Source organism: Pristis pectinata, chromosome 5 (assembly GCF_009764475.1).
Source record: "Pristis pectinata isolate sPriPec2 chromosome 5, sPriPec2.1.pri, whole genome shotgun sequence".
In the NCBI taxonomy this organism is placed as follows: Eukaryota; Metazoa; Chordata; class Chondrichthyes; order Rhinopristiformes; family Pristidae; genus Pristis; species Pristis pectinata.
The window spans coordinates 69,899,388-69,912,677 of NC_067409.1; the positions used below are offsets into that span (position 1 = coordinate 69,899,388).

The following is a 13,290-nucleotide window of genomic DNA, read 5'->3' on the forward strand; positions in this document are numbered from 1 at the left end:
AATGTAGCCTAGCCAATGTCTTGAACAGCTATAGCATGGTGTCCAAACTCTTGTATTTCAATATTCTGACTGATGAATTTGCAGCTTCAGGCTAAGACAGCTGAAGGCACTGGAGAGATTAAATTCACGGATGATCAAGAGATCAGAATTGGAAGAGTTGCTTGAATTGAAAAGTGCAAAAGGTTAAGGGTGGGGGACCAAGCCTGTGAAAGGATTTGCATACAAGCATGAGGACTTTAAAGTAGGTCAGTGCAATATCATTGAATATATTTCATCTGGTGGTGTTTAATTAAATTTCAGTTGATGTTATGTTTGTGTTCAGGAATATGTGATGCAAGCACAATGGGCAACTAAATCTTCAGCTGTTGACCATTTTGTGTGATCACATGAAGCATTAAGGTTATTGATCAAGTAATTGCTGTAAATGGAAAATTACCCTTAATAGGGTGTGACTGTAATGAAAGTATGAGGAACTACACCATGGGTGCTGCTCTTATTGGCTCTCACTCAAATTAATTTATCTGGTTCTTTGTGTGCCTGGTAACAGAGAGCTCTGTCAATGGCATTCAATGATTTGAGGTGTGGCATTTACCAAGGAGACACATCGAGGTCATATCTCATTCATTCTGTTCTGGGCTCGTGGTCAATAGAATAAAACTCTGAAAATCTGGCACCCTTGGGACTTTGGTGTTGGACTGGCAGATTGTCCAGACTATTGATGTTATTGGACTCCAGTAAAACACCAACAATCCTTTATTTCACTTTTTTTTACATGTCACGCTGCAGTATAATAAATTTCCCAGTGGACCGGTGAGTTTAAAGGGTGCAGGAGATGTACAAATTCCCCAGTCCTGCCTCTGGTCACATGACCCCATTCCTGACCCCTGGTGTTCCAGACCCCAATCCTGGCTCCAAGTGCACCCCTGTCCCACACTGTGGACTCCCAGCTCCGGCCACAAACCCCGCTTGCACTCTGACCCCTGGCTCACATTCCAGACTGATGAGTGAGACAAATCTCAGACCACCAGGATTTCCAAACATAGGGATAGTGCATTCTCAGAATTTACTCTACTTGCTTTATTTAAATTTCACATTTTCTACATTGGCAACTATTTAAGCAACTACTCAGTTTTAAAATTACCTTCCCTGTTTTGCAATCACTTTCATGGTCTCGCTCTCCCTGCTTGTATTGTTGTTGCCAGCCTTCAGCACCTGCCAGGATCTCTGCTGTTGATCATTGCCAAAGTTAATCCATCCATGGTGACTGACCTTCTATCGGGAAACTCAGGAATCCTCCTTCCTGCTTCCTGCTTCCTCCTTAAAGGTACTCCATAAAACCACCACCTCAAACAAGTATTTGCAAGTAGTTGATCATTTGGGTGGGATGCTTGAAAAGAGGTAAAGAGTCCCTGTGCCTGAGCTGGTGAGTTTCATCTTGCATGAGTCTAAATGAGGCACATTCGCAAATTATTACCTGCTGATTGGCTTATCAACAGCAGCAAATAAAGGGAAGGCAAGTATAAGCGGAGCGGCCATTTTGGGAACGGCCATTGTGTGAGTGGGCTGGTGTTAGAGTGGGGAGCTGAGGCTTTGGTTCAAGAGGCTTCAGTGAGAAGAGGCAAAGGTAAGTCTCCGGTAAGTGTGTCTTCCTCCCTCCCTTCCCTCCTTCCCTCCCTTCCTTCCCTCCCTTCCTTCCCTCCCTCCCTTCCCTCCCTCCCTCCCTTCCCTCCCTCCCTCCCTCCCTTCCCTCCCTCCCTTCCCTCCCTCCCTCTCACTCTGAATTGGTGTTCCCTGTAGTGCAGAGTAGTGAGAATGGCTCCAGGGTCAGTGATGTGTTCAGCTTGTGAGATGTGGGAGTTCTGGGAGACATCCAGTCTCCCTGATAACTACATCTGCATGAGGTGCATCGAGGTGCATCCAGCTGCAGCTCCTTACAGACAGTGTTAGGGAACTGGAGCTGCAGCTGGATGACCTTCAGCTCCTACGGGATACCGAGGAGTACATAGACAAGAGCTGCAGGGAGGCAGTCACTCTGAGGCTGCAGGAGGCAGGTAGCAGAGTACCGTCAGGAGAAGGATGGAGAATAGGCAGGTAGTGCAGAGTACCCCTGTGGCTGTTCCCCTCAATAACAGGTATACTGCTTTGGATACTGTTGGGGGGGACGACCTACCAGACCTACCTGCACTACCACTGAGCCTGGTCATGTGGTACAGAAGGGAAGGGGGAGAAGAGGAGAGCAGTAGTGATAGGGGATTCCATAGTAAAGGGGCCAGACAGAAGATTCTGTGGATGTGAAAGAGACTCCCAGATGGTATGTTGCCTCCCTGGTGCCAGGGTCAGGGACGCCTTGGATTGGATCCACAGCATTCTGAAGGGGGACAGTGAACAGCCAGAGGTGATGGTACATATTGGTACCAATGACATAGGTAGGAAAAGAGAAGGTCCTGAAGAGGGAATATAAGGAGTTAGGTAGGAAGCTGAAAAGCAGGACCTCAAGGGTAGTAATCTCTGGATTGCTGCCTGTGCCATGCACCAATGAGGATAAGAATAGGATGATTTGGCAGATGAATGTGTGGCTGAGAAATTGGTGCAGGGGGCAGGGTTTCAGGTTTATTGATCATTGGGATCTCTTCTGGGGAAGGTATGACCTGTACAAAAGGGACAGGTTACACCTGAACTGGAGGGGGACCAATATTCTTGCAGGCAGGTTTGCTAGAACTGTTGGGGAGGATTTAAACTAGTTTGGCAGGGGGATGGGAACCGGAGTGATGGGTCAGAGCAGAGTGTAGAAGGACTGTGAGGAAGGATAGGCAGTTGAAAGGGCAAAATTGCAGTCAGTTAGATGGGCTGAAGTGTGTCTACTCTAATGCGAGAAGTATCAGGAACAAGGGTGATGAACTTAGAGCATGGGTAAGTATGTGGAACTATGACATGGTGGCCATTACAGAGACTTGGCTGTCACAGGGGCAGGAATAGCTGCTGAATATTCCGGGGTTTAGATGTTTCAAAAGGGACAGGGGCGGAGGGAAAAGAGATGGGGGAGTGGCTTTGCTGATCAGGGACAGTGTCACAGCTGTAGAAAGGGAGGATGTCCTGGAGGAATCGTCCACTGAGTCAGTGTGGGTGGAAGTCAGAAACAGAAAGGGAGCGATCATCTATTGGGAGTATTCTACAGACCCCCCAATAGCAGTAGAGATGCTGAGGAGCAGATTGGGAGGCAGATTTTGGAGAGGTACAAAAATAACAGGGTTATTGTCATGGGTGATTTCAACTTCCCTAATATTGATTGGCACCTCCTTAGTGTAAAGGGGATAAATGGGGCAGAGTTTGTTCAGTGTGTACAGGAAGGATTCCTGACACAATATATGGATAGGCTGACTAGAGGAGAGGCCATACTGGACCTGGTACTAGGCAATGAGCCTGATTAGGTTTCAGATCTCTCGGTGGGAGAGCATTTTGGAGATAGTGACCATAACTCCTTGACCTTTACCATAGCCTTGGAGAGGGATAGGAGCAGACGATATGAGAAAGTCTTTAACTGGGGGAGGGGGAATTATGATGCTATTAGGCAGGAACTTGGGAGCTTAAATTGGGAACAGATGTTATTGGGGAAGTGCACAGCAGAAATGTGGAGGTTGTTTAAGGATTTCTTGCATGGGGCTATCGATAAGTTTGTCCCATTGAGGCAGGGTAAGGATGGTAGATGGTTGACACGAGATGGAGAATATCTTGTCAAGAGGAAGAAAGAAGCTTACCTAAGGTTTAGAAAGCATGGATCAGACAGGGCTCTGGAGAGTGACAAGGTAGCCAGGAGGGAGCTTAAGAATGGACTTAGGAGAGCTAGAAGGGGGCATGGGAAGGCATTGGTGAGTAGGATTAAGGAAAACCCCAAGGCGTCCTACACATAGGTGATGAATAGGAGGATGACTAGAGTCAGAGGACTGATCAGGGATAAAAGAGGAAACACGTGCCTGGAGTTGGAAGAGGTAGGGGGTGTCCTTAATGAATACTTTGCTTCAGTATTCACCAGAGAGAGAGAGAGAGACCTTGACATTTGTGACAATGGTGTACGACAGACTGATATGCTAGTGCACGTCGATGTGAGGAAAGAGGATGTGCTGGAACTATTGAAAAACATTAGGATAGATAAGTCACCGGGGCCAGATGGGATATATCCAAGGTTGTTAAGAGAAGCAAGGGAAGAGATTGCTGCGCGTTTGATGATGATCTTTGTGTCCTCACTGGCCACAGGAGTAGTGCCGGATGATTGGAGGGTGGCAAATGTTGTTCCTTTGTTTAAGAAAGGGAGTAGAGATAATCCTGGGAATTATAGACCAATGAGTCTTACTTCAGTGGTGGGCAAATTATTGGAGAAGATTCTTAGAGACAGAATTTATAGGCATTTGGAGAAGCATGAGCTGATAAGGGACAGTCAGCAAGTGTGAAGTGATACACTTCGGGAGATCGAATTCAAAGGCAGAATACAAGGTTAATGGTAGGACTCTTAGCAGTGTGGAGGAACAGAGGGATCTTGGAGTCCACGTCTACAGATCCCGAAGGTTGCCACACAGGTTGATAGGGTTGTTAAGAAGGCGTATGGAATGTTGGCCTTCATTAGTCAAGGTATTGAGTTCAAGAGCCGCGAGGTGATGTTGCAGCTGTATAGAACTCTGGTTAGACCACACCTGGAGTATCGTGTTCAGTTCTGGTCGCCTCATTATAGAAAGGATGTGGAAGCTTTAGAGAGGGTGCAGAGGAGATTTACCAGGATGTTGCCTGGATTGGAGAGCATGTCTCATGAGGATAGGTTGAGCGGGCTAGGGCTTCTTCGGAGAGAAGGAGGATGAGAGTTGACTTGATAGAGGTGTACTAGATGATAAGAGGCATAGATCGAGTGGACAGTCAGAAAATTTTTGCCAGTGCGACGATGGCTAACATGAGGGGACATAATTTTTAGGTGATTGGAGGAAGGTATAAGGGGGATGTCAGGGGTAAGTTTTTTTACACAGAGAGTGGTAGGTGCGTGGAATGCACTGCTGGCAGAGGTTGTGGGGGCAGATACATTTAGGACATTTAAGAGACTCTTAGGTAGACACATGAATGATTGAAAAATAGGGGGCTATGTGGGAGGGAAGGGTTAGATAGATCTTAGAGCAGGATAAAATGTCGGCACAACATTGTGGGCTGAAGGGCTTGTACTGTGCTGTAGTGTGGTCAGGTGTTGGTCTGGTTTGAAGTGCCCCAGGATATTTCACTCTGCTGTGGATCTGTACAACAGGAGCTTATGCTTGTTTCTCTAAAAGGCAGTCGGAATTGTAGATTTCATTGGAGAGTCTTTCAGTATTGAAGGAAAAATTAATTTTGTCTCCCTATTTTGTTGTTGTAGTAAAGGCTAACATTTTCAGGGCAGTTGGTGTTTGAGTAAATTAAGTACAACTCAAGTTGACTGATGCAACCATGGCTGTAGTCATCTACCACTTGCATTCCTAACTTAGGTATGTGATGTATTTCGCTGTGGAGACAGGTCCCTTTGACAGGGTAGCAGTGAGCAGCTGGTTGGATCCCACTGCTTCTTTAGTGGGGGAGGTGACTGTTTTGGCAATGTTTCTGACAACATGGTCCAATGGGCGTCAGTGAATGCCAGGCTTCAGGGCAAGCAAAACTAAGTTAAGGTGAGGGTAGGTTCTTATTCTTCTTTTGTCTCTAACTTCCCTCAGAGCTTTTTAGTCATGGCAGGTGAGCTCAGACACGTGTTGTGCTCCTCCTGCGCAATGTGGGAACTTGGGGAGGCTGCCAGTGTCCCTGATGACTACGTGTTGAGGAAGTGTGTTCAGCTGCAGCTCCTGTCAGACCACATGACAGCACTGGAGCTGCGCATGGATTTACTTTGGAGCATCCGCAATACTGAGAATATTGTGAATAGCACAATTAGTGAGTTGGTCACACCGCAGATTAAGGGCCGAGGGAAAGGTAGGGAATGGGTGACCAACAGACAGAGCAGTAGCAGGAAGGTAGTGCAGGAGTCCCCTGTGGTCATCTCCTTCAAAACAGATATACTGCTTTAGAGACTGTTGGGGCAGATGGCTCATCAGGGGAAAGCAGCAGTAGCCAGGATCATGGCACCGTGAGTTGGTCTGCCGCACAGGAGCACAAAAAAAAGAGTGGCAGAGCTCCCCTGCGGACATCTCGCAGTGCTGGAAGACCAAGTTTCAGGCCGACCAAAGGGCGTCTTTCACCGAGTTGATGACCTTCCAGCAGCAGTTGATGTCCGTCTCTGTGTGTCCCCGGGAACAGCCCGTAGATCAGAGAATCCTCTGTTATGCAGCTGCTGGGGTGAACCGTGACAAGGACCCTTGCATCTTTCGCCACACCCTCCTTGCAAACCCGCAGCCTGCAAAGAGGTGGGCAACTGTCTCGTCCCCAGAGCAATCCTCCCGGGGGCAGCGTGTGCTGGGAATGAGGTTCCGACCGTACAGGAAGGATCTGACTGGGAGGGCCCCTCTCACCGCCAGCCAAGCGCGGTCTTGGTGCTTGGTGAGTTCTGGCGATGAGGCATTCTGCCAGATGGTCTGGACAGTCTGCTCAGAGAACCACCCCACAGTATCCATTGAGTCCTTCTCCTGCAGTGTCTGCAGGACATTCCGTGCTGACCACTGCCTGATGGAATTGTGGTTAAAGGTGTTGGTCTGGAAGAACTTTTCCACGAAGGACAGGTAGTGCGGCAGCGTCCAGCTGACTGGGATGTTGTGTGGCCATGGGGCCAGGTCTATCCTTCACAACAGCAGAGACAGGTCCCTGTACATGGACGACGTCGCCAGCTTCTGCTCGGACCCAAGGTCAGTTCGCAGATTGATCAGCATCTGCGACCAGTTTGAGTTAGCATCAGGGGCCAGAGTTAATCGCGCGAAGAGCGAGGCCATGCTTTTTGGCAACTGGCCTGACCGATCCAACGTCCCCTTCACCGTCAGGCCTGACTACCTGAAGGTGCTGGGGATCTGGTTCGGAGGGGCCAGGGCGTGCAACAAAAATTGGCGGGAGCGGATTGGGAAGATGAAGCAGAAACTGGGACTGTGGGAACGGTGCTCCCTATCGATAACTGGGAAGAACTTAGTCATCAGGTGTGAGGTGCTCTCAGGGCTGCTGTACTTGGCGCAGGTGTGGCCTGTTCCTCCCTCCTCTGGCTTGGAAATCACCCGTGCCGTCTTCCGGTTCACCTGGGGATCCAAGATGGAGTGGGGCCGACGGGTCACCATGCACAAGTCCCTGGACAATGGGGGTAAAGGTGTCCCCAATGTCGCCCTCATCCTGATGACCACCTTCGTCTGTGGCTGCATCAGGCTGTGCGTGGAACCCAAGTACGTGGGCACCAAGTGTCACTATGTACCGAGGTTGTATCTGTCTCTGCTGTTGTGAAGGATAGGCCTGGCCCCGTGGCCACACAACGTCCCAGTCAGCTGGATTGAAGCAGCAGAATGTTGAGTCCACCTGGGTAGAGATTAGGAATAGTAAAGGGAAAAGTCACTGGTGGGAGTTGTCTATAGGCCACCGAATAATAACATTACAGTGGCACAGGCAATAAACCAAGAAATATTTGATGCATGTAAGAATGGAGCGGGAGTTGTCATGGGGGACTTTGACTTGCACATAGATTGGGCGAATCAAGTTGGTCGAGGCTTGAGGAGGACTTCATTAGAATGCATTTGTGATAGCTTTCTTGAACAGCGTGTTAGTGAACCTATTGGGGAAAATGCTAATTTAGACCTGGCCCTGTGCAATGAGACAGGTAAAATTAACTAACTAGTTATGGATCCTCTTGGAAAGAGTGACCATAGTATGATTAAATTGCTCATACAGATGGAGGGTGCAATAGTTCAATCTAAAACCAGTGTATTAAGCCTAAATGAGGGAGGAGTTGGCTGGCGTAGACTGGGAACACAGGCTATATGGTGGGACAGTTGAGGAACAGTGGAAGACTTTCAAAGAGATTTTTCATGGTGCTCAACAAAAGTATATTCCAGTTAAAAGCAAGGATAGTAAGGGTGGGGAGAGCCAGCCTTGGATAACTAAGGAAATAAAAGAAGGCATCAAGCTAAAAGCTCATGCATACAATGTCGCTAAGAGTAGTGGGAAACTGGAAGATTGGGAAAACTTTAAAAAGCAACAAAGAACATAGAACATGTGGAGAGTCTGCAGAGAGATATAGATAGGTTAAGTGAGTGGGCAAGGGTCTGGCAGATGGAGTACAATGTTAGTAAGTGTGAGGTCATCCACTTTGGAAGGAAATATAGAAGATGAGATTATCATTTAACTGGTGAAGGATTGAAACAAGCTGTTGTGTAGAAGGACTTGGGAGTGCTTGTGCATAAATTGCAAAAGGTTGGTTTGCAGGTGCAACAGGTTATCAAGAAGGCAATTGGAAAGCTGGCCTTCATTGGTAGAGGGATTGAATTTAAGAGCAGGGAGGTTATGCTGCAACTGTACAGGTACTGGTGAGGTTGCACCTGGCGTACTGCATGCAGTTCAGGTCTCCTTACTTGAGGAAAGATGTACAGGCTTGAGGCGGTTCACTATGTTGATTCCGAAGAAGAGGGGATTAGCCTATGAGGAGAGATTGAGTTGCCTGTGACTATACTCACTGGAATTCAGAAGAAGAGGAGATCTTATAGAAACATAAAATTATGAAAGGGATAGATAAGATAGAGGCAGGAAGGTTATTTCCACTGGTAGATGAGACTAGAACTAGGGGATATAGCCTCAAGATTCAGGGGAGTAGATTTAGGACAGATGAGGAGGAACTGCTTTTCCCAGAGTAGTGAATTGTAGAATTCTCTGCCCAGGGAGGCAGTGGAGGGTACCTCATTAAATATATTTAAGACACAGTTAAATGGATTTTTGCATAGTAGGGGAATGAAGGGTTATGGGGAAAGGCAGGTAGGTGGATCTGTGTCCACGGCCAGATCAGCCATGATCTTACTGGATGGCGGAGCAGATTTGATGGGCCAGATGGCCTACTCCTGCTCTTATTTCTTATGTTCAGTTGGTGCTTCCCTCGAGACGAGAGTTGTTGCTCTTGGTTCCACCTTGAGTTTTTATTCATCAGTAGGGACAGTGAGTCTAGGTATGAGGCTGTATGTCATCCTAGGCAGAAAAGTTGGGTTGATGGAGATGGAATGTCAGACTTCAGTGCAATCCAAGGACTGAGTATCCTGTGTAGGCACATCCCATCCGTAGTCATTCCCTTCACCATTGACGTCAAGTCTCTGCCCCAAGCACCTTCTGCAAAATACACTGCAGAAACTCGTCCAGGCTATTCAGACAGCACCTCCCAAGCCCACACCCTCTGCCACATAGAAGAACATAGGAACACCACTTGCCTGCAGGTTTCCCACCAAGACTCTCATCATTCTGATTTGGAAATAGATCACCGGTCCTTCGATGTCATTGGGTCTAATCCCTGGAACTCCCTCCCTAAGAGCACTGGGGGCTGCATTGATTCACCAGCAATTTAAGGGGAATTAGGAAAGGCAATGAATATTGGCTCTGCCAGCACCAAAGGAGTCACGTTTCATTCATGACAATGCTACCAGGAGCATGTTGGGATGTTACATTGGTTGCACGAGCCATTATGCATTAGTTGCATTGATTGTATTCTACATTACCACTGTGGCCACGGAACCAAAGTTCGTCATTGGCCTTAAAGTGCTCAGAGACGTGCTGAAAGGCATTATGGAAATTCAAGTCTGCCTTTTGTGTCATTTGGTACCTGCAGTGCTGTGAAGTGAAGAGGCAGCTCCTAAGTGAGAGTGGGAGGCAGTCCCTTGTGAAGCATTGGTTTCCTGCTGACAGAGCAGGGAGCAGAACCTGAGAGCACGAGTGGGCCTCTTGGCAGCTCACTGAATGATCAGCTGTTTCTACCTCTGGCTTCTTCCAGATGTGAGCGATGTGCATGCAGTATTGCTGCCACCCAGTCACTTGTACCATCAGTGTTGCTCCTTTATTTCCTCCCTGCTGAAATCCTTCAGCCAATTGGGTCACATCTGCCCCATTCCCCTACTTATTTCCTTGAAACCGATTCTCTCCCAGATTTCCATCAACTCCCTTTTGGTCCCTTTACAATTTGCCAATACCATGGGGTAACTTAGATCAGCCAATTAACTTGCCAGTGTGTCTCACCATAACTACAGGCTGCCCCCGTTTATGAAAGCCCAACTTGGGACACTCCTATATATGAACGAGCTCCTGTAATATTATTAAATTCAAAAGTCTGATGTACGTGCATAGTTCATTCCTACAAATGGCAGAACCAGTTCTCTCCGCCTCCACCTCCCCCTTTGTAATTGTTCTTTCTTTTTCAGTCTCGTGTGCTTTTGATGCCATTCATTACAATACTGTGGAGGTATGGTTACCATATTGAGTGACTTTTCAGCATTTTTTGACGTTGATAAAATTGACTTGTGGATGTCTGTAAAATCGGAACCTGTTTGTTCCTGGGGGTGGCCTGTACATCCTTTTTTCAATTAATCTTTGTAGTGCCTTTTCTAATACTTCAAAACACTGAATAACACAGTGCCCAAAATTGCACTCAGTATTTGAAATGATGCACAATCTGTAACCTGCATTCAGTTAAGATCAGATCTTTTCCTTGAAATGCATTCTCCTCATGAAACTCAGAATCTATTTTGATTTGTTTCTTCTTTCAGCTTGGCTTTTAATTGGAACTTTTCAGATTTCCTATTCTTCTTTTTACTGCCACTTTTGTACATGTATATCAATGCCAGTTTTCTTTTCCCCACAAGGAACAATTTCAGATTTAACTGTTGTGAAGTATATTGAATCACATCTCCCCTTTGCCTTCTACCATATGTGTGATAGTTTGCTCCTGCCATAGCTTTACCAGCAGCTAATTTTCCTCATTTATGTAGTCAGAAGAATCTCCCTTGGAACTGCATTTGTTGGTCTGGACCACCACAGCATTGCTCCAAATCAGTACCCCGCCCAGCTCTCAAAGTGCTATTATTTCCCTCTCAGGCACTGAGTGCTACTGTGGCCCCAGGGCTGTGGTCTTTGCTGTTTGTTGGTTAGACCAGCTGAAGGTGTCCTTTCTTGCTGCCTCCAGCCAGTATTTGGAGCTTCCTGGGTGTAAGGATGGTCCCGATGTCATCAATATTTATCTGCAGCTGCCCTGTTCTCTGCTTACCACCTGGTCAGACCGTCTGTCCCCATTGCTATTCACCCAGTCCGTCAGTGTGTTATCCAACAGGAAACACTGGACGTATTGGAATGAGCAATAGTTGGGACCGTTTAACTGTCACCCATTTCATGGACCCCAGCCCCTTCAGGACGATGGGTTTTCTACCACAGAAGGTCTCAGCGATCCTTCACATCTTCTATCAGCCATAGTTAACCTTTTCTTAATGTATAGACTGGGATGCAACCCCAAAGATGCACCCACACTGAGGATAATGCTAAGAAACTTAACCAGCAGACTGAATTTAAGTCAATGATGTGTGCCTGACCTGTCAATAACTGGGTTGGTGGGGTGGGTGGTCATCATTGACCTGAAACTCCATTGAACTGGTCACATAAATACTGTGGATACACAAGCAGGTCAGGGGCTGGGTGGGTATCCAGTGGTGAGTGACTCACCTCCTCACAACCCAAGGTCTTTCCATTATCTACAAAGCACAAGGGAGAGCCTGATGAAATATTCTCCATTTGCCTGGATGAGGGCATGCCAACAACGCTTTAACTTGAAACCATCCAGGACAAGGCAGCCTGCTTGATCTGCACCCTCATCCACTGCCCTAAATATTCATTCCCCCCCAAACTGTCAATGTACAGTGGCTGCAGCATGCACCTGCTACAAAATGCACTGCAGTTACTCACCCGGTCTACTCCAACAGCACCACCACCAGAAAAGCAAGGACAAAAGGGAGCACCTTCACCAGAACAACTGCAGTGGTTCAAGAAGGCAGCTCACCTGCACCGCTTCAAGGGCAGCTCGGGATTGAATGTTGGGAGGGGGGTATTGCAGGCAACAAAAAACTATCCTAACAGTGCCGGTAAAAGTCAGATTTCTGCTCTACACTTTAACTGCTAGGGGAGAGCTTGATTAGCACCTGTATCACTGCATTCTCAATTGTTTCCATAGAGTTGAAGTGCAGCATAAACGCAAGGTACTGGAAATATGAAATAAGGACAGAATGCTGGAAATACCCAGCTGGTCAGGGAGTTAATGTTCCAGGTCAGGGACCTTGCTGAATAATGGGAAGTTAATGGTTGGAATCCACATCACAGTACGGGTCTGGGAAGTTGTGCAGCAGTACTATTAACGTAATGTATAGGATTGTTGAGCACGTGTAAATATGAGAGAGAATTAGAGAGAGGTTAGCGTGACGCTATTACAGCGTGAGCGATCGGGGTTCGATTCCCATCGCTGTCTGTAAGGAGTTTGTACATTCTCCCGTGTCTGCGTGGGTTTCCTCCAGGTGCTCCGGTTTCCTCCCACATTCCAAAAAGATGTACGGGTAGGTTAATTTGGGTTTAAAAAAAAATGGCCAGCGCGGACTCGTTGGGCTGGAAGGGCCTGTAACCACGCTGTAAATAAAAAAAATTCCAGCTCACATGGGCTTCAAGACTGCACGTGAATGTGAAGGAAGAAAATTGTATTGTTCTCTCTGTTTTCAATGACCCTCAGTGCTGGCATTTCATTTACACGCACAAGAGAAGTTGTGTAAAGGTGTATCTTTTAATACGTTTATTGAATTTCCCAGCTCTTGCCTCGCACTCTGTAAAGGCAGAGGAAGATGTCTACACTTCCCCTGCAGCATCTCTGCACAGGTCTCTGTGGCAACCGGCTACAAATGAGATGGCTTGCTCTCAGCCAGGCAGTTACAGCTCAGCAGTGGTGTGTGTCTCTGACGCAGGCAGGATGAAGCGGACTGATTCAAGCTGATAGGATGTCTCTCAGAATCCTACCCGTGCCCCTCAATTAAAGCCATTCACTGCATAGACTGTGGCTGGAGTTCCTGACAGACAAATGCAATTCTTCTTCCCCCTCCCTCCCTGTCTAAAATCTGCCTGAATCCCTCTCTCCCTCCCTCCCCCTCTCTCCCTCCCTCCCCCTCTCTCCCTCTTTCTTTCCCTCCCTCCTTCCCTCCCTCCCTCCTTCCCTCCCTCCCTCCTTCCCTCCCTCCCTCCTTCCCTCCCTCCCTCCTTCCCTCCCTCCTTCCCTCCCTCCCTCCTTCCCTCCCTCCCTCCCTCCCTCCCTCCGTCCCTCCCTCCCTCCTT

General features: G+C 47.6%; 1 protein-coding gene across 1 annotated transcript in view; it reads left to right on the forward strand.

Annotated features, from left to right (window-relative positions):
* Window positions 1-13,290, forward strand: part of trak1a (trafficking protein, kinesin binding 1a) — a 216,031-nt gene that overhangs the window by 129,016 nt on the left and 73,725 nt on the right. The window lies entirely within an intron of this gene.